General features: G+C 38.9%; 1 protein-coding gene across 1 annotated transcript in view; it reads left to right on the top strand.

The window, feature by feature from the left end:
- The window catches only part of ATP2B2 (ATPase plasma membrane Ca2+ transporting 2), a 409,447-nt gene that overhangs the window by 140,098 nt on the left and 242,722 nt on the right, over nucleotides 1–26,627 (top strand). Inside the window, exon 3 of the mRNA XM_051627773.1 lies at nucleotides 120–222. The gene's annotated coding sequence lies outside the window, so the exon portion shown is untranslated. The remainder of the gene's footprint in view (nucleotides 1–119; nucleotides 223–26,627) is intronic.

Raw genomic sequence — 26,627 nt, 5'->3', positions numbered from 1 at the left:
GATGTTTGCTCTTGGATCTGTTTCTCTTGTGGGGGATCCTTTAGATCAATCCTTGTTCTGTTAATTGGCTTAATTCTCCAAGGTTTGTCAAATCTAATTATCTCATTTCTTTCTTCCAGTTTTGAAGTCAAGATTGATGAACCAACAGGAAAAGACCCAGCTGGTTATGTGACTTGGAGCCCTGTATGAAGCACTCATTCATTTTTGCAAGACGACAACACTGTATGTTGCTTTTTCTCTTTTTCTCCTCAAAATCACAATCAGCTGTTGTAAATTAATAGAGATCCTAGAAAATTCCTGGGGCATGGAACTTTCATTGGTAAATAAGACCTTGACTTTTGGCTTAGTGACCCCAGCCAAGGAAAGAGAAGTGCTCTGTTCACTTTCCCATACTACTCATCAGAGATTTTTTTTTCCCACATAACTATGCTGCTTATGCTTTCACATAATTTTAGGAGAACTTCCCTAATTATGAAAGATCAATCTGCTTTTTCCTTGCGTTGTGTTGTATGGGGTGTGAGATCAGCGAATGTGACAAATCTGTGTTTTAGACTGCATGGATCATGGCCAGTGCTGAAACCCAGGGCAGATACTGTAAAGTAAATGCAGGGGGAGACTGCACTGCCACTTAGTGACACCTGCACAAACAGGTAGCAGCTCTAGCAGAAAGCCAACAAGGCTTTTTCTTTTCTGTAATTGGGTGGTGAGGTTTGTTTAATAGTTACGTTTTGGTACAAATAAATTTACGTGATGTTCCACCTAGACCAGCAGGAATCCAAGCAACATTGGCAGGTGCAGAGCAGCATCAGATAATTTCTGTTTTTTTCTTTAGTTATAACTGCACTAGAAGTCAGGCAGCTTGGATTGGCTGAACTTCATAAATATGTTAAAATGAAGTTGCCCAGCTTGCTCCGAATATACGAACATTGCATTATTTTTTAAATGAAAGGAAAAAGCTGATATTTATTCTGGATTTGCTGTTGAATAGTAAGTGGTTCTAGTGATTTTTAAGTGGTGATACAGTAAATTTACAATCTGTGCTTTCGTTTATTACTTCTCTTGTCACCAAAGGTTCATTAACCAAGAAGGGAAAATGAGATCAAATATTCAAACTATTACAGAAAACAGGGAAATGGGACTCACTGCCTACTAAATCAAGTCTTGGGCTTATGAGACAGAATCATTAAAGAAAAATGAATAACTGTTTACTCTTAAACAGAGTTTTGTACACTGAAGTGTAAGATGACTTTTAATTTTTATGATTACAAGGAGATGTCTGAGCCAGTTTGCTTTATGACAGCAATAAATATATTCCCAGTGTGGTAATGAGATTAGTTAGCAAGTTATTAGGGAAGAAAACGAATCACACTTGCTCTTTTTTTAACAAGAACACCTAGGAAACAGAAACATAACAAGAGTTCCCTATCACTTTGGGTGTCTTTTTCTGTTCATAGAACACTTCCTTGCTGTGCAGAAGCCAGCAGACTTCAAGCTTGATTTGAAAACCACAAAAAAGTTATTAACAACTGCACAGATAGACTTTGCAAGTTTTCTAGGAATAACTAAGGTAGCTTGTCATAGTGTATGGCTTCAAATTCTGTGTCGCTGCTACGAGTAAGACAATGGGAACCGGTTTTAGATTATTTTAAAAGTTATTTATTTGTTTTTATACTGTATGGTAAAAAACTGAGAGCAACTGTTGTATGATGATGTTTATAAAATGCATTATATTCCATAAAACGGCACTTGCACAACTTCAAAGTATTCAAAATATTACATCATGTTCGTGTGGATAGAAGTTATTCAAGGATTTTCTCTCTGTTGTCGCCAATAATTCCCAGATGAATTTCCACTGGGATGAGAAGTGTACCTATAGCTCTCACCTACATGTAAATGTTTGTACTGCTCTTTTAACTAAAACTAATGTAATTTATATAAAAACTTTCTACTTAGTGTCTCTAATTTTTCAATATAAAACAGGATAAAAACATGATCATAACGACTGTGCTGACAACTGTAACATCAAGTTGGTGCAGTGTGCCAAGCATTCCATCTTCCTGCCATAAGTACTTTGACACTGTTGCTTTGGTGAAGGTTTCCATGGGTGCTAGAAGCTGTGCAGACCAAAAACTTGTCTTTCAAACTGCTAGAGAGTCAAGCTTCGTTTTTTTTTTTTCAAAAACTCTTAAAACAAGTAGTCTATAATCTATTTGTCAGACATTTCAATGACTGTAAGAGACTGAAAAGCTAAGACAGACTTATTAACTTACTAGAGAGGGAACTTTCTTAGTCATTCAGCTATTAAAAATAAAGAAGTCTCCCCAGGGTTTTTATACTTTTTTTGCAAAGAAATTAAAAGAGTTTGAAGTACCATAATTTGTCTATTTCTTAATATAATACACAATGGTTTTAATTTCTGCTGTGGAAGGCAAGCTGCCAGGCACAATGACACAATTTAGCATCCTTGTAAAATGAAGAAATTGTGAAGCCCCCAAACAAACCTTCCTAAAGAGCACTCTGTCTTTACCTTCTCATATAGTGCTATAGAAGGATACAATGGGCTAAGGCTCTAATGATCCTTGGATGTCATTGTTGTTTAACTTGCCTCCAAACTGGAACTGCGATTGCATTTACACGGGCATTGCTTGTTTCCACTGGTGGACACAAGGCATCTGTTGTGGTTAGACCTTAGCACAAGCTGCAGGTAGCACTGAACAGGATATTTTGTCCGTGGGATTTGGTCTGGTGAGGCCAGGAGCACCTCAGGATTATTTCTTCACAAAGGTAACTGCAACTGTTGTCCTCTCCTAGAGATATTCCCATATGAAATCCTTCACTGTTTTGTGTTGCCATTCTTTTGGTTTATCTAAGTTAGGAAGGGAGAGACTTTGGGCTGCTCTGTTATTTCTGTGCTGCTGAAGAATTCAATGTCAGTTTAACTGAGACTGAAGGAGCTGAAGAAATTACTTCAGCACCAGCTGCCTGCATTGTGCTGGCTGGCCTGGAAATGCAGGGCACTAGTGAAGCCACTGAAACTTTTGGCCTTCCAAATAGCTGTGATGACCTTTGGCAAAATGCTTTTGTAACTACCTCTCCCGTGTACAGGGGAGGAAAAGAGCTGTAACAGCCAAGGGTGGGGTTGCTGGTCTCACTTTGTTACCGTTCTCAGCAAGGTGTGCTGAGAAATGGCACATCAGCTCCTCCCAAATGATCATATTTGCATCAACAAAATTTGTTGCATAGATTTGATGCCGGAGACAGTTCCATCTAGTGACTTCTGTGGGATTTTTCCTAGGATTGTCCCCTGTGTTTGGAAGGGAAAGAGGAACGTGTTCCATTCCCTTTCACTGGTTAGATGGGAATGTGGCATCACTCACCCTGAGGAGCAGGCACTTCTGTGCCTGCAGGTACCTGGGCAGTAATCCTTTTTTTTTTTTGCACAGCTAAGGTAAAAATATAAGTATCTATGAATATGTCTGAACTCTGCACCCTTTGAAAATCAGGCTTCCTTTAATTAAATGACATTTTCTTACACCCTGAAGTTAGTGACATTTTAAAATAATACAGTTACTATTTAGTTTCAATTTTATGCTACTTTAAGAGGTCAGTAGTGGTAATATTACAACATGACTATATTTAATGAGAGGGTAACAGTAGACAAACCCTAGCTCTTTCATTGGACTTCTAATCAGTAAATCTTGAAGTGCATTAAAAAATGTATGGATCATTTTATCAGTCTTATGGGTGACAGAAACTGTGGCCCTGAGAGGCAATCCAGCATGGCTGTGCAAACCTGATCTCATGGATTCTTTCTTGACTAAACACCCCAGTAATACAACTCTCATGAGCAATATATGAAAATATGAAATGGAAACAGAGAAGTTCAAAAAGTTAATGTTATTTTAGTGGAATAAAATGAAGGTTGGTTTGCTTTGTTTTTTTTTCTGAAACAGAAAAAATTGAATATATTCCTGGTGAATTCTACGTGTTGTGTTTGCTGTTCAAATCATTCACTGGATTTGAACATATTTGATACGATGTTTATATATAATGTTGGATTATTGTTTTATTATTGACTGTTACCCTGGGGTTTAAATATTTCTCCTCACCTGTCTCGATGTGAAGTAGCTGTTGAAAAATCACAAAGACTATCAGTGCAAGTAACTGTTTTTTCTTCCAACACTTTATGCATGCCATTTTTGTCTGATAAAGAGTACAGAGGGTGTTTGTGCTCCAGATGGTTTCGAGTAAGGCTGGGAAGTGAATAATCAGGTGAGACTTCAGTAAATGCTCAAGTGACTGGTGAAAATGGGGCCAATTACTCAGTAGCTGTCATTACTGACTTTGAATATAAACGACAGCCTGGCCCTAATCTAATGATTTGGCTTCTGTGCAGCTGTGGGAGCCAGGCAGTGCAGTTCCTGGCATGTCAGGAAAATTAAGTTTCCATGGAATTTTTCATAGATGAGGACACAAATGAAATATATATATATTTATTTTTTAAATTGCATTTTAATACTGTATCCACTGATGTCATTATTTTGTTCTTCCATGTCACACTTGGTACACGGTTTTATGATTTACATTTTTTTTTGAAATGTTGAATATTAGTAAAGAGATAAACGTTGTAGCAATAATTGTAATTATTTTTTTGTATTTCTTGTATATTTTTTTGTAAAGAATATATTTTATTTCTGCACGTTGGGGATAATTTAATTTTTGTCTTTCTTCTGTGTTTGGATTTCTTCGCTGTCACCAAAATAGCTGCTTAGGGGGCTGGCATATCACCAAAATTAAATGGTTAATTGGATGTTTTGAGGGACCTTTGTATATTGTATTTCTTGGTAATCTCACTGGGGAAAAACATTTGCTCAGTACTTGAGTGCTGGCTGCCTCTCTAGGGCATGAGAGGAGTTTCTCAGAGGTGCTGCTCAGCACGTAAAGTGCTCTGGAGAGTAGCTGCAAATGACAACTCTGTTCACTTTGGAACAAGCCTTGATGATATCAACAGACACCTTGCCATCAGTTAACAGACACCCTGCATATATATGAATTAATGTCTCCTATTTGTTGTGTTAGGTGGTGGTTTGTTTTTTTCTTGGCGGGCTCTTTTATGGCGCAGATTTTGTAGGTGTGTTACTGGATTTTTACTGGCTTCTGTCTCTTCCTGGAGTTCTCAGAGCCCAGATTAATGCATTTCTGCTGGTTTCTCCTAATACAAAGCAGACTAATGTGTATTTTCTTAACGTGACACCACAGAGTGCTGAACATAATTCAAATGCTAATGTGCAGAAACTGAATCTCACAAAGGAGATGCGTTAACATTTGTCTTTATTCAGTATGTTTCACAGGCTCCGTGCCAAATCTTGCTTGACACACACACTGTGTACTGCATTGTACAAATGTACCCCTTGAAGGCTGAGAGAGACATTTCCTTTCTGCATGGCTACAGTCTTTTGATCCTATGGAAAAATGAAGGTTTCCTTGCATGACCCCACCTGAACCTGCTTTGCTGAGTCCTTCGGTTTCTTCCCGATTCCTGTGTTAAATTTCCCTTTTCCAGGGAAAAATTATGAACCAAAAATACCCAGCAGAGATTGGGTTGTTATTTTCCCCACAGATTCTGAACTGAGTACTTCTATATCAACATAGTAGATAAAACTTCCATTTGCTTTCAGTCTGATCCAATCATCTTCTGTTGCAATCCTATCAATTTTTCCCTCGGAGAGTTCATCTAAGCCAGTAATATTAATACCTTTCTTGAACGGGTATTTGGTTCTATTCAGCTTTTGCAGAGTTGTGTAATTATTCCGCTTCCTCCATCTCTCTCCCCAAGCCAGAGAGCCTTTCAGGAAAGCAAACGAGCAGAGTTCATGACTGATCCGAGATGAGATCTTGCCACCCTCCCTGAGTCCTCCTGGCCACGGTGGCCACGGCAGCTTGCACGGTGCCTCAGCCTTGGCCCCGCCTTCAGGCTCCCCATGTCTTTCTGCTTTATTTATCTCTGTAGTATTCTGAGATCCAGATTTTGAATTTTTTGGATTCCCAGTCATTGGCACTGTCTGTTTGGATTGACTGAGTGACTTATTCTTGGGTCTCGTTTCAGATTTCTCAGTCATCTCTCCCCGCAGATGTCGGTGCTTCAGCACCAAGTGTTGCTTTGCTGTTTATGTATGCAAGCAACACATGGTCTGCAGCACAAAATATTTAAGAATATGTTTAAATGCAAGATCTTACAGGAAAATGCAAATTTTTTACTTACTACTTTTCATTTGATTCTCATGATGGATTTCTGGAGAGTGCTTTGAGGCTGGGTTTTTGGGTTTTTTTTGTTGCTATCACTACTTTGCCTTCATGCTTATGCTAATTTTTTTCTTTGCCTGAACCCCATAACACTTGTTATCAGTAGCTACAATTTCCTGCCACCTGTGGTGGAATATATTTCTTCATTATGAGCTTTTTGCTGCTTCCTCAACTTTTATTTTTGATTAGCTGCTGTGGAATTTTTACATATTCACTTGTCCTGCAAAACTTCATCATCTGGTAGATGTGAGAATTGCTGCTTCTAGTTTATATTGGCTCAAATCACTTAGTGCCAGTTCCTGGTACCACTACTAAACTGGTACTAAGTTTAGTGCAGGGGAATGTGCTGGAAAATAGGGGGTTTTAGGGTTTGTTTTCAGTTGGGTTTGTGGTGAGATACTTATTTTCCCCCTTCCCTGAGCCACAGCTCAGTTCAGAGTGGCTTATCTGAATTGGATTTGAATATAGAAGAGATCACAGTTTTTTATTCTGAATTTGGTGAACATTTTGTTATTTGCAGCAAGTTTAATGTCTATTTTAAAATCTATTATATTTTTAGGACCTCTTTAATATAAGAATGTAAGCAGTTTACTACTTCCTATTAAATGTTCCTGGAAGTGATGTGCTGTGAATCCTCCTGCCCACATCAGAACAGAAGGGGGTACATTTGTAAATCACACCTACTGCTGGCTTTATAAACACAAGTATTTATCTTGCTCTTGTCCATTAAATGGACTTTTCCATACTTAATTAAAAAAAAAAAACAACTGACACAAAACCTTCTTGTCACAGGAACAGCTGTCTAACACCTCATCTGTAGTAGGTAGTTTCTTCTCTCCATCAACATCATCTGGAACAAGGGTAACAACTGCAGGAAGGTTTGAGTGTGATAAGAAGCATGTGTGTATATGAAGGCAAATGTAAATTGCAGTGGATTTCAGGCATCAGAAAAGGGACTTGGCAACTGCAGATGTACAGCTTAAAAACTGTAGGAGGAAAGAGCAGAAATGGTTTTGTTTCTCTGTGCTGAATTCTGTTGGAGCAGCTGGTGTGAGCTACAGACCAGAGATGAGGTGGTATCGTAGGTAAAACTGCTGCTCTCTGGCACGCAACCATTCATCTGGTGTTTGCCAGGGAGGCTGCTGGAAACAAGACTGGTGGGGAGTAATGCCTGGCAAAAAACCACACAATTGGCCAAAGAATAATTTTCTATATTCTGTATTGATACTTTTAGCTTTACTCTTTCTAATCAAGCCTTGCCCCTGGGATATAAATTACAGCTTGAAGGAAGACAAGTCCGTATGAGTCTTTATAAACTGCTTGTGTGAAACCTGTTTATGAAACAGTCCTGACACAGTTACTTTTGTCACCTTCTAGGATGCCCACCTCACTCTCATCAGCAGATTTCCTCCCCCCTTTTCCCTTTTTTATTTTTGTTTGGTTTGTGGTTGTTTTGGTTTTGTTCTGGGTTGTTGTTTTGGTTTTTTTTGCCAAACCTCACTGCTGCGGAATTCAGCCTCCTTCCCTCATCCCACAGTTTTCCAGAGAAATGTCAGTCTTGCTGGAGTAGCATGATTCACCACTGGGAATGTCTTGGTCTTCTTGAGAAGCTGCACTGAAATGGCCACCAGATCTATGCCCAGTGGGCAAGGACATAACTTTAAACAACAAAACTGTTTTATTTTAAGAGCACAAGAGTTTCTGCTTGTCAGCGTGCTGTATGGATGAGCTGAACTGAAAATAAAGCTCATACTTCACAAGGTGGGCAGGCTAACGGTGGTGCTGAATTTTAGCTTTCTCATCAGCTTTTTTCCAAATCCCATGAAGTAGCATTCCTGAAAATTAGGCGAGGCAAATACTAATATAGTTTTGGACAAGGGCTTGTAGCAGATCCTTTCTTTACTAGCAAGAGTTGTAGTAACAAGGTAACTTGTTAACTGTAACCAGTTAATCAGAGACTTTCTGGGTTGATGATCAGAAGTAGATAATTTGTAGTCATCAGAGAAGCACTGAATTTTGAATTTCGATAGAGGTTGGTTGGTGGACTCTGCAGGTTAATGGGATTGTCTTTAGTGAACAGGTAAGAATAGCTCCTGGTTGTTGAAAAATCTAGTGAATGGGTAGTCAAGGAGATCTTGCAGCTAAAAGGCAGGACAGTCAGGTGTCCTTTGGTGTGACTGGGGAAGAGAAGAGAAAAAGGAAAAAAAAAAACCAACAAACAACAACAACCCTGATGCGCTCAAAGTGAAGACCATGCACAACTCTAGCATTTTAGAATAGAATCCAGGGAAAGCAAATTGGGATTCCAAAGGGTAAAATGCAGGAGATGGCAATAGTTAAGACATGAGATTATTAAGGATCAGAGAATCTTCTATCTTGCCTTCATGGAATTTAAATTAGTTTTGGTAAAATATGCACTGTTAAAACAAAAAAAATAAAGGAGAAAGGGGGAAAAAAGGACACCCTGCAAACCTGAAAAAAGAATTTTGTTGCAATCTGTATGAGAAAGAAAAATGCCATAAATAGAAAAATCCCCTAAAATATAGAGAACAGAAAATGAACTTTAAAACATGGGGTTTTTTGTACATGTATGTGATTACACAGGGGTGTTTGTGTGCCTGTTTGTACATACAGTTACACTTTGTCACCAGCCAAGGTACAGTAAGATTTAAAACTTATGAAAGGCTTCAGTTGTTTTCCATCTGGAGTTTCATTCTGATCCTTTCATTTTGCTGTAGAAGTCTTGACCCTTCTGATGGTGTTTCATTTGTTTTGTAAACTTTGTGGATAACAGGGCTTCTCTTCTGTAGTCTAATCTGAATAAAACATGTAGGTAATTTTCATACAGCTATAAATTAAAAAGCATAATTTAGACTATTTTTTCCTTTGCATTCCCGCATTGCATTGTGCTTACAAAATACTTTTTCTTATTATAAGGTATTTTTAAAGTTTATGCAGTGGAGGTTCAATCCTTATCTCTTAGATGAAGTTGGGAACTGGTATGAGTGATTCATTTTGAACAGCTATTTTGGTGGTGCACACATCATCTTAGATACGACTCTACACAGCACGGATGGGAAAATGCCAGTTTATGTACCTCCTCCACCTATCTATTTAAATGAAAATCCATAAATCTTGAACAGGAGACTGCTGTTTGGATTTATTTGGAAAGAATGTACTTTGAAAATACAGTAGGGAAAACAAGGAAAATGCTCAGGAGTGGTGAATGGGGATCAGCTAACTGAAATGGAGGACATTGTGTGGGCAGCGTCAAAACTCCCCCTTGGCTTCAAGCCACAGAGGTTTGCAGTGCCTGAAGAGAAAATTATCCAAACCAAATGAAATTAAAACTGCTGAAAGGCAAAAGATAAGATCTGCCTGTGTTCTTACACATTGAGGCAGAAGCAACTGCTCCCAGAAGTGGTTTGGGGTTGGATGGTTTTCGTTTTTTACGAGTGTGGAAGGATGGAGAAGAAAGAGAGAGGAGAGATCTTTTATTATTCTTGGAGGAGGGCTAGATGGGCTGAGGTTTCTGGCAAAAAGATAACCAGGGAAGTTAACCTTCCAGTTGGAGAGGTTAGACTTATAAATGTTATAAAACATGATTTTAGAAAAAATGTAAATATTTTGCATTGGTTAACAGCTGTGTTACTTTTATTGCCATGGGGGTGTTTGGTTGAAGCTTCTGCTTGAAGCTTCCTTATAATTCAACATTATAAGGAAAAGAAAATACTTTGATAATAATATGACAGCTGTTTTTAAAGTACAAAACCAAAACCCTGAAACTACAATGCCCTTTTCCTCATAAATCATCAAAATAAAGTAGTATATTGCAATATTTTTGCCACAGCTTTGAATGAATAGTGAATGAATTGTAATAAAACTTCTGTTCCACTGGATTTGGAGCACAGAATCAGGGGATTGTCAGAGTTGGAAGGGACTTCTGGAGATCATCCAGTCCAACTCCCCTGCTGAAGCAGTATCCCCTGGAGCTCATTACTCAGGACTGCATCCAGGTGGGTCTTGAATATCTCCAGAGAAGGGGACTCCACTGATCACTGGGAAATAATCCAAATATCCCAATGCACAAAGAAGTAATATATAAAAAATACAGTTTTAATAATCAGTTTATTTTTCACTCAAACTGTCAATAACGTAGATTTCAGGGTTCAGTTTAACCTCTCTTTTTTGTTCGTTTGTAGGCTGCAGATATAACTCCATTCAGGCAAAAGGCCTGGTGAGGTAAATGAGATGGAACTGGCACAGTTTGACCAGTCCGTTATGAATATTCACTTGTGAGCAGATGGCAGTTCCCAGTCTGGGCAGAAATGTTGTCATAAGTATTTCCTGTAGTACTTCTTATGTTCTAGTTCTTTTCGCAGCTCTCCTTCCATTCAGGACGTGTTTGTTGTAGGAAATATGCATTCTGACAAAACACTTGAAGGTGAACCTTAGGGAAAGGTTTCACTTTTTATTCTTCATACTGTGAAAATGCCTGATACACTTGGTGTGCTCTTGTGTTTCGGATTACGAGATACACGTGGAGCATGAATGAAAGGAAGGTTGGATTTACAGAAAATAAGCTCCTATGTCTTTCCTGCACTCTTTCTTCTTACAATATTGGTAGATTTGAGTTTTTAAATGTAAATTACCAGTTAAAAAATGCTTGATATATTATCTTAAAAAATTTAAGTTCTCTGTTTACAAGGGTGTGTAGCAGTAGGAGAAGGGGCAATGGCCTTAAACTAGAGCAGGGTAGATTTAGGTGAGACATTAGGAAGAAGTTCTTTACAATGAGGGTGGTGGATCCCTGGAATAGGTTGCCCAGAAAGGTGGTGGAGGCCCCATCCCTGGGGACATTCAAGGTCAGGCTTGGCAAGGCTCTGAGCAACCTGATCTAGTCATAAAGGTCCCTGTGCACTGCAGGGGGGCTGGACTAGATGACCTTCAAAGGTCCCTTCCAGGCCCACACCTTCTGTGATTCTCTGATCCCTGCTTGCCAGTGGAGCAGTATGTGAAAGGAAGCTACAAGTCACATATCCTGACTTCTTACAGTGCAGGTACAATTGGAGTCACAGGCGAATGGTGAGCGAGAGCAGCCTGATTTGTGAAGGCTGGTCTTTAAGTTGGTCTTTAGGTTTAGTGTGGACAGGTATTTAGGTTAGCTATATGGAAACCAGAAGCTGGTCTCAAGGAGCATCAGCTTTATTCTTACATGTTACAGCACAGTCGCAGCTCATGGTTATCACCTGCAATAAAATGAGCTGCCCATATGTGGGCAATGTGTCGCTGTCAGGTAGAGATTTTTCTTTAGTAATGCTTTCATGAATGGAAGGAAGTCTGACCAGTCATTTTATAATGCCAGTCCCATGAAGTTCTAAATCAGTGTTGTAATTCACAGTAATTACAGAATTTCATTAAATGTCACACCTGTTAATTCCCCAGCAAATGGAGCTAACCAAAGCAACTTAATCTGAAGTAAAAGGACTCTGACATGAGATCCCATTCATTCTTTCCATCTCTTAAGTACATTCACTAGGATTATTCTGCTATTTTTCTACCTCTACTTGTTTGTTAAATTGTTTGATGCAGGAGTTATGTTGTAGTGTAAAGAGATGAGACATTATTGACCAGAATACCATTTGTAAATTTTGAGTAATTCAGCAATCCACAATTCAACAGCTCTTTCTAACAGATCTTTAAATTTCATTTTTTTGTGATTTCTGCTTTTCTAAAGTACTTCTTTAACTTGTGTTCAGAAATAAAATAAATTCTCCTAGAATAAGTTTTTAATACTTTATGCAAACTGCTTTACAGGGAGAGCTCCTGTTGCAAAATGACCTATATCTTTACTGCAACTGATTTGAAAGAGCCAAAAGGTCAAAAAATCTCCTAATGTGTTTTTCAAATCTGTGTGTCAGCACAGCACATGTCAGAAGGGCTGCTGGGACTCTAGAAATTGCTTTTCTCTTTTAGATTTAATTTTATAACTAGAAAGGATTATGGGGTAGTAATTTCAGCTGATGGCCAAAGGGTAAAATAGAAAATATTTTCAGAATGGAAGATGCATATCAGAAAAGGTAGGCACTCAGAAAAATGTGGTATTAGGAAGTTTTAGATAGTTTCATTATTTTATTTCAGTGATGCAGAGAAAAAAAAAATACAGCAAATTTCTTTCTATCTAATATACCAAATCTCCATCTTTTATTTGCTATTAGTTGGTTAGTGCAATATTATTCATGACCTTGTTCCCTACTGAAAAGATACCTTGCATAGCAGAGTATAATCTAAACAAAAATATGACTTCCTAAAAAGCAACATGTAGCTGTTGATTTATTTACTCTTCTGTCTTCCCATCGCCTGTTATTTTCCAGAGCTGCCCTCAATTGACACTGACCTTGCAAGATGACAGATTAATTTCAGTGTTTAGGATTTTGTGCAGCCTGCTGCTCAGTCTCCTGCTTTACAGTATGTGTTTAGAATACCTGCTATTCCTTAATTCACTTTAAAGTAGTTTAGCTTTGAATAACACAAACTCAAATGCAAGAGAAGCTTGAAAAGCTCATCCATCTTTTTCCTGCTCTCTGCTAATAGTAGCTCTGATGTTCCTCCTGTCATCTGAGGGTACTTTGCCTTCAGTGGCAGAGTAAAGCACAACTCACAGAAAGATGATGGTGCCTGGCAGCAAGAGACACCCAAACCTGTCAAAACCTTACTAGCTGTGATCAATCAGTCTCAAGTTTGTGCTTTAACCAACTTAACCAGGTGAGCTACTCTTAGAAAAGCAGCCCTGTTGCCTCCAGCCATCCTGGCTTCTTCTCCCAAAAATATGTGTAATAGCTTAAGTGCTACTTAACTGCTTAGATTTTGAAACACCAGTGCCAAGTATCTTTGGCTCTTAGGAAACTGTTTTGCTATCATTGAGACTAGTGGAGCAAGTCTGAAATAGGATGGAGGGAACCTTTTTAACAGTTTTGTAGCCCTGTTGGAAACCGTTGTAGATTTTTCAACGGAGCTGTTTGGTTCTAGGTTTTTGGGGATTTATTTATTTATCTATTTATTATGTGGTTTTGGTTTTTTGTTTGGTTGGTTTTTTGTTTGGTTGGTTTTTTGTTTGTTTTGTGCTGTGTTTTTGTTTGTTTTTTAATTGGTCCAAACAGTACTTATAACTACATGGTACAAAAGGTGCTGAGAAGAACATAGTAACAGCTGAAAGCACATAACTTAATTAATAGTTGAGACTATCCAAATACATGCTTTACTTGCCATTGTTGGAAAAATCAGTAAGCAACCTTGAGAACTAACTAGAAAAAGAGAATGTAACTTTTGAGAGACACAGAAAATTAGCCATAAGGCTGCATGTAACTTTACCATTTGGTTTAATACCCTATGAATGTTCTGTGATTAATGCACTTGGAGCTACATTTGCATGAAAAGGAAAAGCTCCTGTTCGTCATAATTCCTCTCATCTGTTGTGTTTTTATGGGTTTTTTTGTTGTGGTTGGTTTTTTTTATTTGGTTTGGGGATTTTTTATGTTCGGTTCCTTGTTTTTGGTTAAGAGAAGTCATTATTAGGGAAAGCAAAATCAAAACTTACCTGCCTTCTTGACCTTGACTTTGCATTTCAGATACGGCATCAGTTAGCTGCCATTCAAGATTTTCTTCTTTTCTGTAGATGACTGGCTATCAGCCTGCTTTCTGTTGGCCTGTGATAATGTTCTGTAGTTGCAGTTAAAAATCCATGAAGGAATATTTGTTGACAAAATTAAAAAGTAGGACATTTCCTTCTCCCTATCTTCTTCTCTTGAATTTAATGCTGCATCGAGCTGGCTAGGGAAAGAAAAGAGACCAGAAACTTTTTTTTTAATAGAGTTTAGGGAAGACTGAAATCAATTTGCCTGAGGTTTTGCTCTTTGTAAGGTCAAAACAAGCTCCAGTGGTCACGCATGGTCACACATAGGAAGCAGGGAGAGTCTGTACCCAAGGGGGAAGAGGTGGCACTGCTGTCTCTGGCAGGTAGCAGTTGTTAGACCTGCTTGGGTGTGCTCCATTTTCTGGTAAGTTTGCTGGCTAAAAGCTACCTAGCTTCAAAACTGAAATACTTTATGGTCTGCCTTGTAAAACAACATTGTGAGGAACACATAGAATGAATATGCAAGCAGAAAAATTAAATTAATCAAAAATTCACACAGTATTTCTGTCATGAGGCTGTTCTTGGATTCTAAAGCAGTGTTGCTCTCACAAAGACAATGATGTGCATGACAAGGTTTGTGTGTCACTTACAAGTGAGAAATCTGAATGTACAGAAACTTCACAAGCATGAGCAAATATACAGCTCTACCTGCAGTAGCTGTGCAGAGGTTAACTTTGTGATTCCTACCAAGCCCCATCTAATATGATAATTACTTTCGGTACCTTTGTGTCTAGGCTTAATTCATCTTGCAGAGATAAGGGAATAATTTACCACTTAACCTCGTTCTTCATGTGCCAAATAACACAATAGCAGAAGAAAAACTTCGAGGTGCAAGTTGGGAGCAAAGAATGGAGGCCAGTATCTTGGGCATAAGCAATGTTTGAAGAGTAAAAAAGGCAGGGTCAGAGGAAAATACTACCTCAAAACAAGTTATGCTTTAGCATAGAGTCTTGCATTAGCGTTTTTACTTGGTCAACTGAGATTTGCTGTGGTGGAACGTGTACAATTCACCAGCAAACATTTGTAGATTTCCAAAGAGGCCATGGTTCAGGCAGTATTTAGTGCTGTAACGGCATTTATGGTAGGCTTTATAAAGTTGCATGTTCCTAGTTAATTTTTAGTCTTGTACTATACCTCAGACAGACTGTGCAAATATGTCTTGGTCTAGGCTTAAAAAAAACCCCCACAAACCAAACCCAAAACCTGAAACAGTTTTATTGTGTTTGAAATAGGAATGGCACAAGTTAGTCCTGATAAAGAGGGGAATATTTAAGAATTCCCAAGGGGAAAGAGACTGTAATTGCTACTTGGGATCTGAAGAGGAGATCTAAAGTGTAGTCGATAGCTGTGTTGATGCTTTCTCCATTAACTCGTCTGTGTGTGAGTTATGTTTACAGTTGATTAATTGTTTATATGTAAATAAAGCTATTGCAGCTTTCTTTCCCTCTGTAAGGACATTTTTAGCTTAATTATGCAGAACAGATACGTGGATATGTGTGGGGAGCTGGGGAATGTTCATCTTGTGATTCATTTGAGATTTGCTTCCTTGTATTTGCTACTTTCCACACTTAACTGGGGTTTTATTTTTCTCTTTCTGCCCAGAAGAATGTGTGTTTGTTCTTTCTTCCTGTTTTAACTTAATAGCTGACATTTGCAGTCCTTCTGGAGATTTGAAGACAGGTGAACTGTACCTTCTTTTCTGGTCACCCGAATGGACTGGCACGCTGCTGTCACTTGTCACTGGGGATGTCTGAGCACCTGTGGAGTGGCTTTGGGGTTAATCCTGTTGTGACTTTCTGAGGGTGAGCTAGAACAAAACCGATGCATTCATCGCTTCAGTGGACCTCCACTCCCCTTACAGCAAAGTTTCACTATCCTGTAAACACTTGGTATTATGTCAGTTCCCTAGAAGTAGTCATTATCACCTACACACTTGGTGTCAAGTGCTGCTTTCTGAAGAGACTAGTACCTTTTCCTCCTCCTCCTCCCCCACGCTTGCTCAGCTAAGTAGAAGAAAATCCAAATTACCGCAGCTGTACCGGATGGAAGATGGAAAATGCTGCCCCTGATTTTGGTTGCTGTTTGAAGGAGAGAAATGAGAGACAAGATTTTACTCCCCTTCCAGTAGCACTTTTCTGCTGACCCAATTTCACCTGAGGTCCGTGGGGTTGGTGTGGTGGGTCGGAGCATGACGAGGCCCTTGGCACCTCTTCCTGAAGGGAAGGGGAGTTGCAGCACTGGGGAAGAGAACGCAGGTATTTGCTTCCTCTCTAGTAGGGAAGGGAAGCAAAACTGCAATCAAACTAACAGTAGGACTAAATGCAGAGCAAAAAAGGGACCTTGTACCAGGAAACATTTTTTCATTTTGTTCTTTCGTGTTGTTTTGCCTTTTTCCCCCCCGTTGTCATTTCTGTAATATACCTATGCCTATGAGAAGATTTGGCTAATTGGACTCTTATCAGTTATTTGCCAGTCACCTGGCAACAACCACTTATACCTCTTTTATAAGAGCATTAATTTGTTCTCTTTTACCAGGAAGGAGTGACAAAAAAAGAACAGTGCAGGGATGAACTAGAAAAAGGAACAAAAATGCTATTTCCTGTTTTCTTGAGCTGAGACCCTGTTCACGTGGACACTACCTGTGGATGTATGGAATGGTATCACAAAAAGGAAAAAGTTAATAAAAGCATCCTGAGCAACACACACTTGTATCAGCAATGCCTGCTTTTGTAGAAGAGAAAGAATAGCAGCATTCTTTGATTTAAATTGTGTTTACAAGAGAATAGAGCGAGCTGTTAGGGAATGTTGCCGTGTTGGAAAGATTTTTTTTGGGGGAAAACATTTTCCTCCCCATCTCTTAATTTATTTTTAAATTCCCAGCCATGCTAGCTAAGGATGGATCTGGATGTGTTCCTGAAATCTGCACTGGAACAGTTTTAAAAGCTTTTACATTTTATTTTGCTTCATGTTTAGCATTTCTTTGACTGGGAATAAAATTCCTTCCTTCTATCCTTTTCTGCCTTGAAGCAAACTCGTGCAGCCAGGAGCCTAAGATTTTATATTTGGATAGTTGTCTTAATGAATAAAAGGCTGTGTACCTTAGACTGCAAGATTTAAATTCTGTAGAGAAATACAATGACACCAGCAGTCTGGGCAGTGACATTTCAGTGTGTTCTCTGCAATTTTCATTTCAAGATGTTAATAGGTCTGTTCTGCTCATCTTTTCTGGAGGAGTTTTATGTTTTTGGAGCAGAGGTTCCTAAATGGTGGTACTAACGTCACTAGTGGTACACTTCAAAGTGCTGTGCAGACGTGGCAGCTCCCAGTTCTGTCTGCACAAATTAAATGCCTTCATGCAGGCTGTTCCTCTGCTTGGTGGCTTGGCCTGATTTGCTGTTGTTACATGCATCGTGGTCACCATGTCCCAGAACTTCTTACCTTGTGGGTAAGAAGGCCAACAGTTGTTGTTGGTTGTAGGCAGCTCCTCCACACAGGCAAGAGGCAGAGATAAGGGCCTTGCACTGGGATTGGGGTTTCGTGGAGCAAGTTGGGGAACAATTCTGGAGGTGCAGAGGATGAGGTCCTACTGCCAGGGTCAGCAGACAAGTAAAATAAGGTTGGAACTCCTTCCCTACAGAAAGCAGGGCACCTAGTGTCAGTCGTGGTTTTAATATTTAAATAGTGGGCATATATATAAAACAAACTCTGCAGATCCATGCTTGTTACTAGGAGCTCATAGAAGACAAACAGAAAAGTAGAAAAAAACCCGCAACTCAAGTGTTGGAGGTTTTAACAGAGTTCCAGAAGCACGGATCTTTAAGGTCTTTTCCAACCCAAATGCTTTCATGTGTGGGGATTTGAGGAGATGCTTTAGATGTTGCTCAATGCATACAGAAACTTTACATTCACTTTACACAAAAATTGCATGCATCCTGAAGATCTGGGCTTGCTTAGCTTTTTTGGTGTTGTTTGTTTTGGTTGGGTTTTTTTTTTTTTTTTTAGAGATCCTAGTTGAAATCTAAGTAAGCAGTTACAATTAAATTTTATATCTGAAGACATCTGGAAATGGAATTAAATTAATAGGGGGCATTTTGAGACAACAAAGAATATGGCATGTAGGAGGTGAGCAAGAAAAGCACGAGTTGTTTCAGAAGTTCAGACAGAAGAGCTGGGCTAGCTGGGGCTGGGGTTCCTTCTGGCCTCAGTCTTGCATTGACTTTCATGCTTTATAAGTCCATGTTCCAAGAATCAACCAGAATGTATGTAGGTTAAAAAACTGGGATAAAGATCCCTTGAACAGTTTTGAAGTTCTTCTCATGCATGAAAATAAGATACAGTGTTTGGTGTTTTTAAGAACTCACTGAAAAAAGACTGTAGTCCTCCTTAGCTCTGTGTGATGATGTTTGGTAAAGCATGGAACATGAGTTTGCACCTCTACATTTTTGCTGCAGTGCAATAGAGTGCAATAAAATTTCTCAGCAGTATGGCTACTTAATCTTTCTTTTATATTTATGCAGTTGATTGTATCTATCTATGGAAGACCTTGAATACTGAAAGATTGTCTGAGTATTTAGCAGCTTCTGTTTATCCTCACTGTACATTCAGGAGATGATCTATAGGAAACCTGGTGACACTGCATTGCTTGGTCAAGGTTACAGGGATGGTGGGTTTTTTTGTGATGGATGTTGAAATTAAATCTAGATCTTCCTAGCCCTGAGCTAATACTGTTGCAGCAGGGTCATCTTCCCATCTAGAAATCTCTCCTTTCATCATAGGCTTGTTTATGACTTTGGTTAAGTTTAAAGCAGACACAAACCATCTGTGGTACCCAACTCAGGATACTTCCTTTGAGAAGCTATAAAACAAGCAGCCCCTCCTACCCCAAACTATTGAGCAGGATGAACCCCTACTTCAAGTGCTGTGAAGAATTTAGAGTTGTTATGCAAGTGTGAGTTCAGAGCATGAAAAGCATCAGTTCATGTTTTAGCTGGATGGAGAGGAAGCACTTTGTTTGAGGTAGCATTGAGAAAAAAATATCGTGGAGGTGGTTTCAGTATGAGGAACAGAACTGAGCTCAGAATTGAAGGTGTTGTCCTGGCCACAGACCCTGGTGTCAGGCAGGTGCCCCTAAAGGTGCAAGCAGAGGGGATAGTGGATGGGTGAGGACATGCCTGCATTGCTCTGGGGAGAACTACCAAACCCAGTTCTAAGTATCTGGCTTGAGTGTTGATAACACAATGGGGACAGCATGGAGTTCAGCACCAACTAATTAGCTCAGCACATAAGTGTTTTGCAGGATGGTACAAGTGAACATAAGCTGTGCTAACTTTCATTCTTTTGCAGCTAAATATACATCTCTGTAGTCTTGCTGAGCTTGAGCTGAGTGTGTGGTGATGGAAAGGCAACATTTTATGTAAGGTGTTTGTGTAGGAGACCTGAGAGAGATCTCCAGAGGGATCGTATTAGAGCTTATAAATGTGGAAACGGTTATTTACAGATGGAGTGTGGAGTGAGAGAGGAAGGGAGTAAAGGATCCAATTTTACTGTTCTATTACCTCCAGAGGAGTGCTGAGTATTACACTGTTTGCTCAGGATAAGCCTAAATTGATGCCCAATTTCATTAGGTGCCAAATGTATAAAAGAATGGCTGTTGGTCTGAAAATCAAGACTTCTGAGTCATTTCACTCTTGATGCTTTATCTTCTTAACAACTTGAGATCTGAAGCTTTAAAAAAATAAAATCTGAACAACTCTCTAAAGTTATCACTAAATCTTTGCAAAACTGTATGACTGAAACTTGACTTGGTGCTGGGTTTAGAATGTTCAGTGGCAAGTGTTTTAGTTCCTCTTGTTGAATGCTGAGTGGTCAAGTATGGTGCAAGTCACTAGCTGTGTTTTAGTATAATTAATTGCTTGGATTGGTTCTGTAAGGGATAGAAAAACATAAGTGCCAGGCCTCCATTTCCCTGTACTAGTTATGCATTTCTTCCATGAAGATTGAGATCACTAACTTACTCTTCTCATGCTGCTTCTGCAAGCACACATGGCATATTTTACTGATGGAACTCCAGTGCAATCCCTTTATTCATATTGCCCAAACAGATCATTTAAGTTTGCTCATGAAACAGGAGAAAAGAAACAGATTTCCTTACAAGTGAGGTAATTCTGCTCTTTACAGTTTACAGTCTGTTTTCAGTATGTCCTTCCTCTGTGATGATTATTTTTTTTTACCTTCAAGAAAACATAGGTTCTAAAACTTGTATAATTAATTACCCTGATGTAGATTCTTACTTTACTGCTGTTTTATCTCTGATTTGTATTATTCATGGCTTTCTGCTGAATTTCTTACATGTCATATTGAAGGACTTCACGTGGTTTCCTTCACTGTCCTCCATAAGCAGTGGTCATGTTTTATGGCTCATTTTCTGTAAGAGAAAGGTAGAGAAACAGCTTCAACTTGGAAATGGGCAGAGAAGAATCATCAGTTTTTTGTGTGTAAACAGTAGAAAAAGAGTAACAATTTTTGTGCTTGGCTGTTTGGGAATGAAAGCTAAATCTTGAAATTATTGATGGGATGGAGATGACTGTTTACAGTGGATTGGGTCTGTGTGGAGTGGCTTTTTTTGTGTGTGTCTGTTTTTTGTTTTATTTTGTATCAATGTCATTTATTTTAAAGTGTTAGAATGTATTGTTACAAAATTTGGAAAACTTCCTTTTCCACACATTTCAAGGCTGGACTTTATTAATTATTTCTATAACACTAACTAGAAATTGTATTTCATGAGAGGATTCCAGAAGAGCAGGTACTCTTCCTTCTAGTGCACTGAGTTTCTTTCATCAGTTGCTTTACAAGTATCACACCCACTGAAGTAATATTCTAAAAGAAATTGCCTTATTCTGATTCTTGATTAGGTGAAACTTCGAGATTATATCTTTGTAATTATATTTATTTTTTATGTTTTATATTTATTTTTAGTTCAGATTGTGAGAAAGTAAAGTATGTAAAAATAAAATTCTGTTTTTAGGAGTGTAAGAATTTTTTTGTAATCTTGTAGGGAGGAAGAAGAGGCATCACAAAGATGCTTTTCCAACTATATTAGGGGATAGAGACAGCAAAGAGTTATTTTTAATTTTTTTAAGAACAAGTGATCATTCTCATACCTGCATGTTTTCTCTGAAAACTCTTCTGGACCACCTGGGTTGCAGCTTTCTGGCAGCCCTGGGGTGAGGCTTCAGGTGCTGTTACTGAGAGCACAGCTGCATGTCAGGTGCAGGGTGGGTGCTTTGTCCTTTCACCTGTGCACAGGGACATGCTATTATTTGGCTATGAAATGGTCTTTCTGACAGCCAAGGGGTACCATTTTCTCTTGGGACAAATTCCTTTGGACAACTAGAGGATTCTGTGTGTTTATTAGTTTAAGTAAGAGGTTGAACTGTGGCCTCATGCAGTATCGTGTAAAGGAGCTATGATTATTGTTTTTCTAGTCTGTTTTCTTCATAGTGAATGAAATTCCCTTTGGGAACTGAAGGTGTAGTTTCTTGCTTTGCTGAGTGCACTGAATGGAAGATGGGTCAGGCTGCTGGAGAGCAACCTTGTGGGCAGCTCTGAAGCAATGAGCTCTGGAAGGCAGGCTGGCTGCAGTGTCAGCTGCAATGAGCAGAGTCCTTACCCAGAGCATGTGGACACTTGAGGTGGCACCACGGGCTGCTCTCAGCCTTGATACCTGCTGTCTTGTGTGTAACCATTAATTAAGGGCAACCCCAGGATTTTCATAGAACAGGAAACACCAAAAGCCGACATTTAGTGTAAAATGTGTCTGAGAAATCATTGCTTTTTTAAAGAGAGAAGAATTCTTTGAGAGGATAAAATACTTTAGAGAATTAATTATTTGAACGTCAGTGCTAGTACATATCATCTCAGTGTTTGTGGGAAGTTTGTGTTTGAGTCTTCTCTCCCCCATCCACAGCAGTTATATTTCTTATTTTTTTTTTTTCAAGTGGAAAGCATTGAATTCTGAATTATGTTTAATTGTATATTTTGTTATTTTATCTCTTACACATACTGTAATTTCTTCCACTGCTGTTCCTGAGGTAGAATTAATGAAATGGCAAGAGGGGAAAAAACCCCTCAGTGAGATTTAATTTTACAAAGAATATGCTGAGAGTTCTCATCACTACTTTATCAAAATACAATGCTGTAAGCATCTCTGTTGCTTGTGAATAAGATGATGTTTGGAAGCTACAGCTCTCAGGAAACCTAATTTTCCTCTCCACAAATCGAAGTTAGGAGTATTAAATATAATTAATATGGAATATCTGTGTTTAACTATTTTATGGTATGTAAGCACAGAATGTTTAGATATCTTTAGTGAACCAAGTTGAGAACACAATGCAGGACTGCAAAATATATTTTTGCCCTCAAGGTCAACTAACATCTTTGAAGACTGACATCAGGGTTGCAAGAAATACAGATCTGAACCTTATCTTGAACGTAATTGTGTAGTTTTACTGTATACAGTTGTGTGTGTGTGTATGTATATGCATAACTTACTACCTTCTTTTCCTTGAGTTTTTTGAAAATAATCCTCTAAGCTGTATATTTTTAGAGACTGGAATGTCTGACTCAGACAACAGAAAAGCAAGATGTGTAACAGAAGTATGCATCTTTGTAGGACAATGGTCTGTAAAAAAAAATGACTCTTTGTATCTAGAAATTGTTAAAGAATCCTTCAAATATATCAGAATTTCTAAGAAGTAATGCTATTTTAAGTAGAACTTGAAGAAGAGCTGCTTATCTGATGGTGCTGGACACTTTCAAAGTCAGTAAGCTGAAATGGTAGATAAATGCTTAATGGTCTTAAATTATCAGACCTTAAATAGCCCATGCATAAACCACCTTGCAGCAGTTTAAAGAGGAAAACAGAATGATGTCTTTCTGGCTCTGACTGGTTTACAAGTTTTCAGATTTTTTTCCCTCCTTGTGTTACATTTTTTGGAGTGATTTGAATAATCTTTGCCAATTTCTTTTCTTGACTTTCTTGTCAGGCTTTTGTGTTTACTTACTAGCAATTTACTTCTCTTTTTGCTCATTGTTTGCATGTTTATGGAGACATGGATGTTAGCATGATCTTCACATACTCATCAGGTCAGGGCATATGCCAGAGAATGAGGAGTATGGTGGTTTATGCCAGCCTCAGGTAGGTAGAGGCTGTTGGGATTTTATCACTATGATCTGCAGCTTTATTACTGGACAGAAGACAGATTTATTTGGGGCAAAAACCTCACTAAGAGATCATGTCTGTGAATTGGCCCCAGGAAAAGGTGATGGTACTCATTCACCTGGACAAGTTCAGGATGAGGCCTGGAGTTTCTGGCTCCTGAATTCACCTCCTGGTCCTAGAACACTTCCCTGTGGTCCCTGAAGTGGGGAGTTTGCCTGTGTTTGTGATGTGAGTCTACAAGTGACCCACAGTGAAATATAGGTTTCTCTTCTTTTTTTCCCCCTGCAAAATCACATGGCCTGTCCTTTGAACTTACAACTAGCTGTCCCATTGCAAACATATTCCTAGTTTGTGAGCATTGTTAGTTTGGTTTTTTTTAAGTGAAGAGCAACAACTCTTCCTCTGAGAAAAAGTAGTTAAAAATCTAGCCAAAAGATCATTCAAACATCATTGTGCTCACTGGCAGGTTAAACTTGGCTGTCATCCAGCATGACTCACCTTAAGTAATAAAAGTGGTTTGGGTTCATTCTGATTTGTCTTTTGCTTCTGGTATTCCCTCACTGCAGCATCCTGGGGGGGAAAGGAGATACTGCCATGCATTGTTTGCCCATAAATCCTTTCTTGACCCATTTTTTGTCTAGTTCTGTTTTGTATCTTTTAAGTCTACTGAAGGAATAGAACTTCCCTGTTAGTGAAGACTGTAGTTATCTGCAGCACATTAATGTTTCTGCTGAAAGGTTATTCTAATAATGCATAGTTGGAAGGATTCTTTCACTTGGAGAAGTACTAGGAAATATTTCCATTTAGTCACATTGCTGGTTAGACAGACACCATTTCAGTCCTCACTCAGGTCCCTGTTCAGTTCTCTGTCCTGTTGCTACCTTGTGAATAACACCTTTCACAAAATGTTGAAGACAAGATTTGTACAGCACAGTGTCACTCTCTGTCAGGCCAGCAAGCTCCAAGAGGGATGTTTCTAGGCCTTGACCACACATGCAGCTATTCTGGAGTAAATTCAGGTGAGGATGTGTTTACTGTGGAATCCTCCATGTCTTTGGAAGTGAGATAAAAAGAGGAAAAGGCACACACAAAAGAATTGTGTTTGGATGTGGGGTTATTCTAAATTAGATACTGAGGGTTTTTTTTTTTCTGCAATAACACTTTTATTCATGTGTAGAATATTCCTGCACTAGGTAATCTCTTTTGTTCTAGAATTACATTCATGTTTTGGCAAGCCCTGAAGCTCAGTTGCTTCAAAAAGTTCTGAAATTCTGGCAACATTTTCACAGGTCTTGTTTCATAGTCTTGAACCTGGGTTTAAGAAACAGCTGATGGTCCTTCATTACATGGTTCAGTCTGGAAGCCAAGCATGATGCCCAGCTAATCTTCATTTACAGTGTATTTTTATTTCATATACTGTGTATATTTGTTACACTAAGATTTGAGTGTGATATTCAGTTTTATATTTAATAATGTGAATAAATATTATTGTATATATTTATAAGTCAATATTCACAATTAGGGTGTCTATACCAGTAATTTTTTAAGCACTCATACTGTAAAGCTTAGAAATGCCTTTGCTGAAGAATCTGAACACCTATTTCAAACCTCTGTATAGCTGTGAATACACATTCTGAGTTCCCTGAGTACTGTATTTATATATAAAAGCCACAAACAGCTGTCAAGAGAATTTCAGATCAGGTTTGTCTCTGTAGTTGTTTGAACTCTGGGAATGGCTTTCCTAAGAGGGATTCCCAGATGTTCTGGTGGAAGTGAAAGGTCTGACCTGTTGAAGTTAATGCTTCTGTTGGTTTGTTTTCTTCTGGCACAAGTGCAGCCCTTGTGTCCAGTCCTGTCATGAGAAGGAAGGACAGGTCTGGCGTGAGATGTTTTGGAGCGTTCCAGCCAATACCAGTGAAACCCTCCAAAGCACTGGAGCTGATCTGTGAGTTCCCATGGAAAGGGAGTTGGTGGCTGCCAGCCACAGTCAGGGCTGCCCGAGTTGGCCAGGGAGCCCTGGGTGATGGCAGCCAACACAAACCCACTCCTTTTCCCAAGGTAGGAGGTTGTGGCATGGGGAAGGACACCTGAGGTGAATAGTGGTTTCTGTGTCAGGCAGGCTCCAGATTCTTCTTCCCACACAGATGAACCTCGAGAGCTGCATGTCTTTTAATTGGGCTTTGTGTCCCTGCAGCAAGGAGAGGCTGGAGGTGTTGGGGATGTGGGCACAGCCACCTGAGAAGGCATGGGGAGGCTGTGTGGTCCCCTGGGATGGGGCTGCCTGGGTGAGCATGTCACCATGCATGATGATCTCTGGCACTTGAAGAACAGGTCACAGCTACCCACAGCTTAACAAAGCTAAACGGGTCAGACTGCTTTACCCAATAACCGTACATAGACTTTTATTATATTGTAAAAAAAAAACACCCTCAACACAACAGAAGTAATTCCCTCAAGATGGTTAATTTCTAGGAAATATGTATCCTAGTTGTATTATTTGCTGAGCTATCAAAAGTCTTTATTTAATAGTTAAAATTTTGTTATCCCTTTTTAATTGTGATGAGTGATTGAACCTTGTTTCACTGTTATTTCCGTTTATGTTAATAATTTGCTTTTACTAGAGTAATCTATCAAATAATGCTGATACAGGCATCAACTCTTAGCCATTTGATATGGTCTTAAAAATCCTGCAGTGTTAGCTACTGTGTCAGTCCAAGAGAAATAACAGTAAGGAATCAAGGTGTGCACGAAAAATCCATATATTGAAGAATATATTGAAGACTTAAAGAATATCTTAAAAGGGAGATACATTTTTTTAATTAATATTAATAGGCCATATTTGTACTGTAATTCTCTATTATTTATTACTTTCCAATCTCTCTGAAATATGACTCTTAATAGTGGAGCAACCTAAATAGGATAATGTTGGGTTTCTTTTTTAAGGTGCAATCCAAGGTCAAAGTGTGACCTAGCTATGTGTAGTGGTGCTTACTTGAGTTTTAGATCCATGTCATGGTTTCACAGTAAAAGATGCTGTTTCAAATGCCTCCTGCCTTTGGATGTACTTTTCCAACTGGAGATAGGTCATTCCTTGTATCGAGCATTAGCCAGTAAGAAGGAAAAACAACCTCTGTAAAACTGTAGTAGTATTTTGCATTGGTGATATCAGGAGAAGGTACTGAACCAAAATTCTTGCTCCAAACTTCTCTTGTTTTTTCTGGGAGGAGAGTTTCAGTGAGGTGGAGACATGGGTCCATGTGTCCCATCTCTATATATTTATATATAGGTTGTATAACCCTATTTCCAAACATTCCTGGAGGTTTTATGGTTTGAAATCTGTAGTCCGACACAAACGAATGTGATCCTTTTTAATTGTAGAATCTTGTCATTTGAATGTGAGGTCAGTATCCT

The sequence above is a fragment of the Apus apus genome, chromosome 9 (genome assembly GCF_020740795.1).
Source record: "Apus apus isolate bApuApu2 chromosome 9, bApuApu2.pri.cur, whole genome shotgun sequence".
Classification (NCBI taxonomy): domain Eukaryota; kingdom Metazoa; phylum Chordata; class Aves; order Apodiformes; family Apodidae; genus Apus; species Apus apus.
The sequence above is the reverse complement of the archived record's forward strand: the minus strand, read 5'-3'. Positions and strand labels throughout refer to the sequence as shown.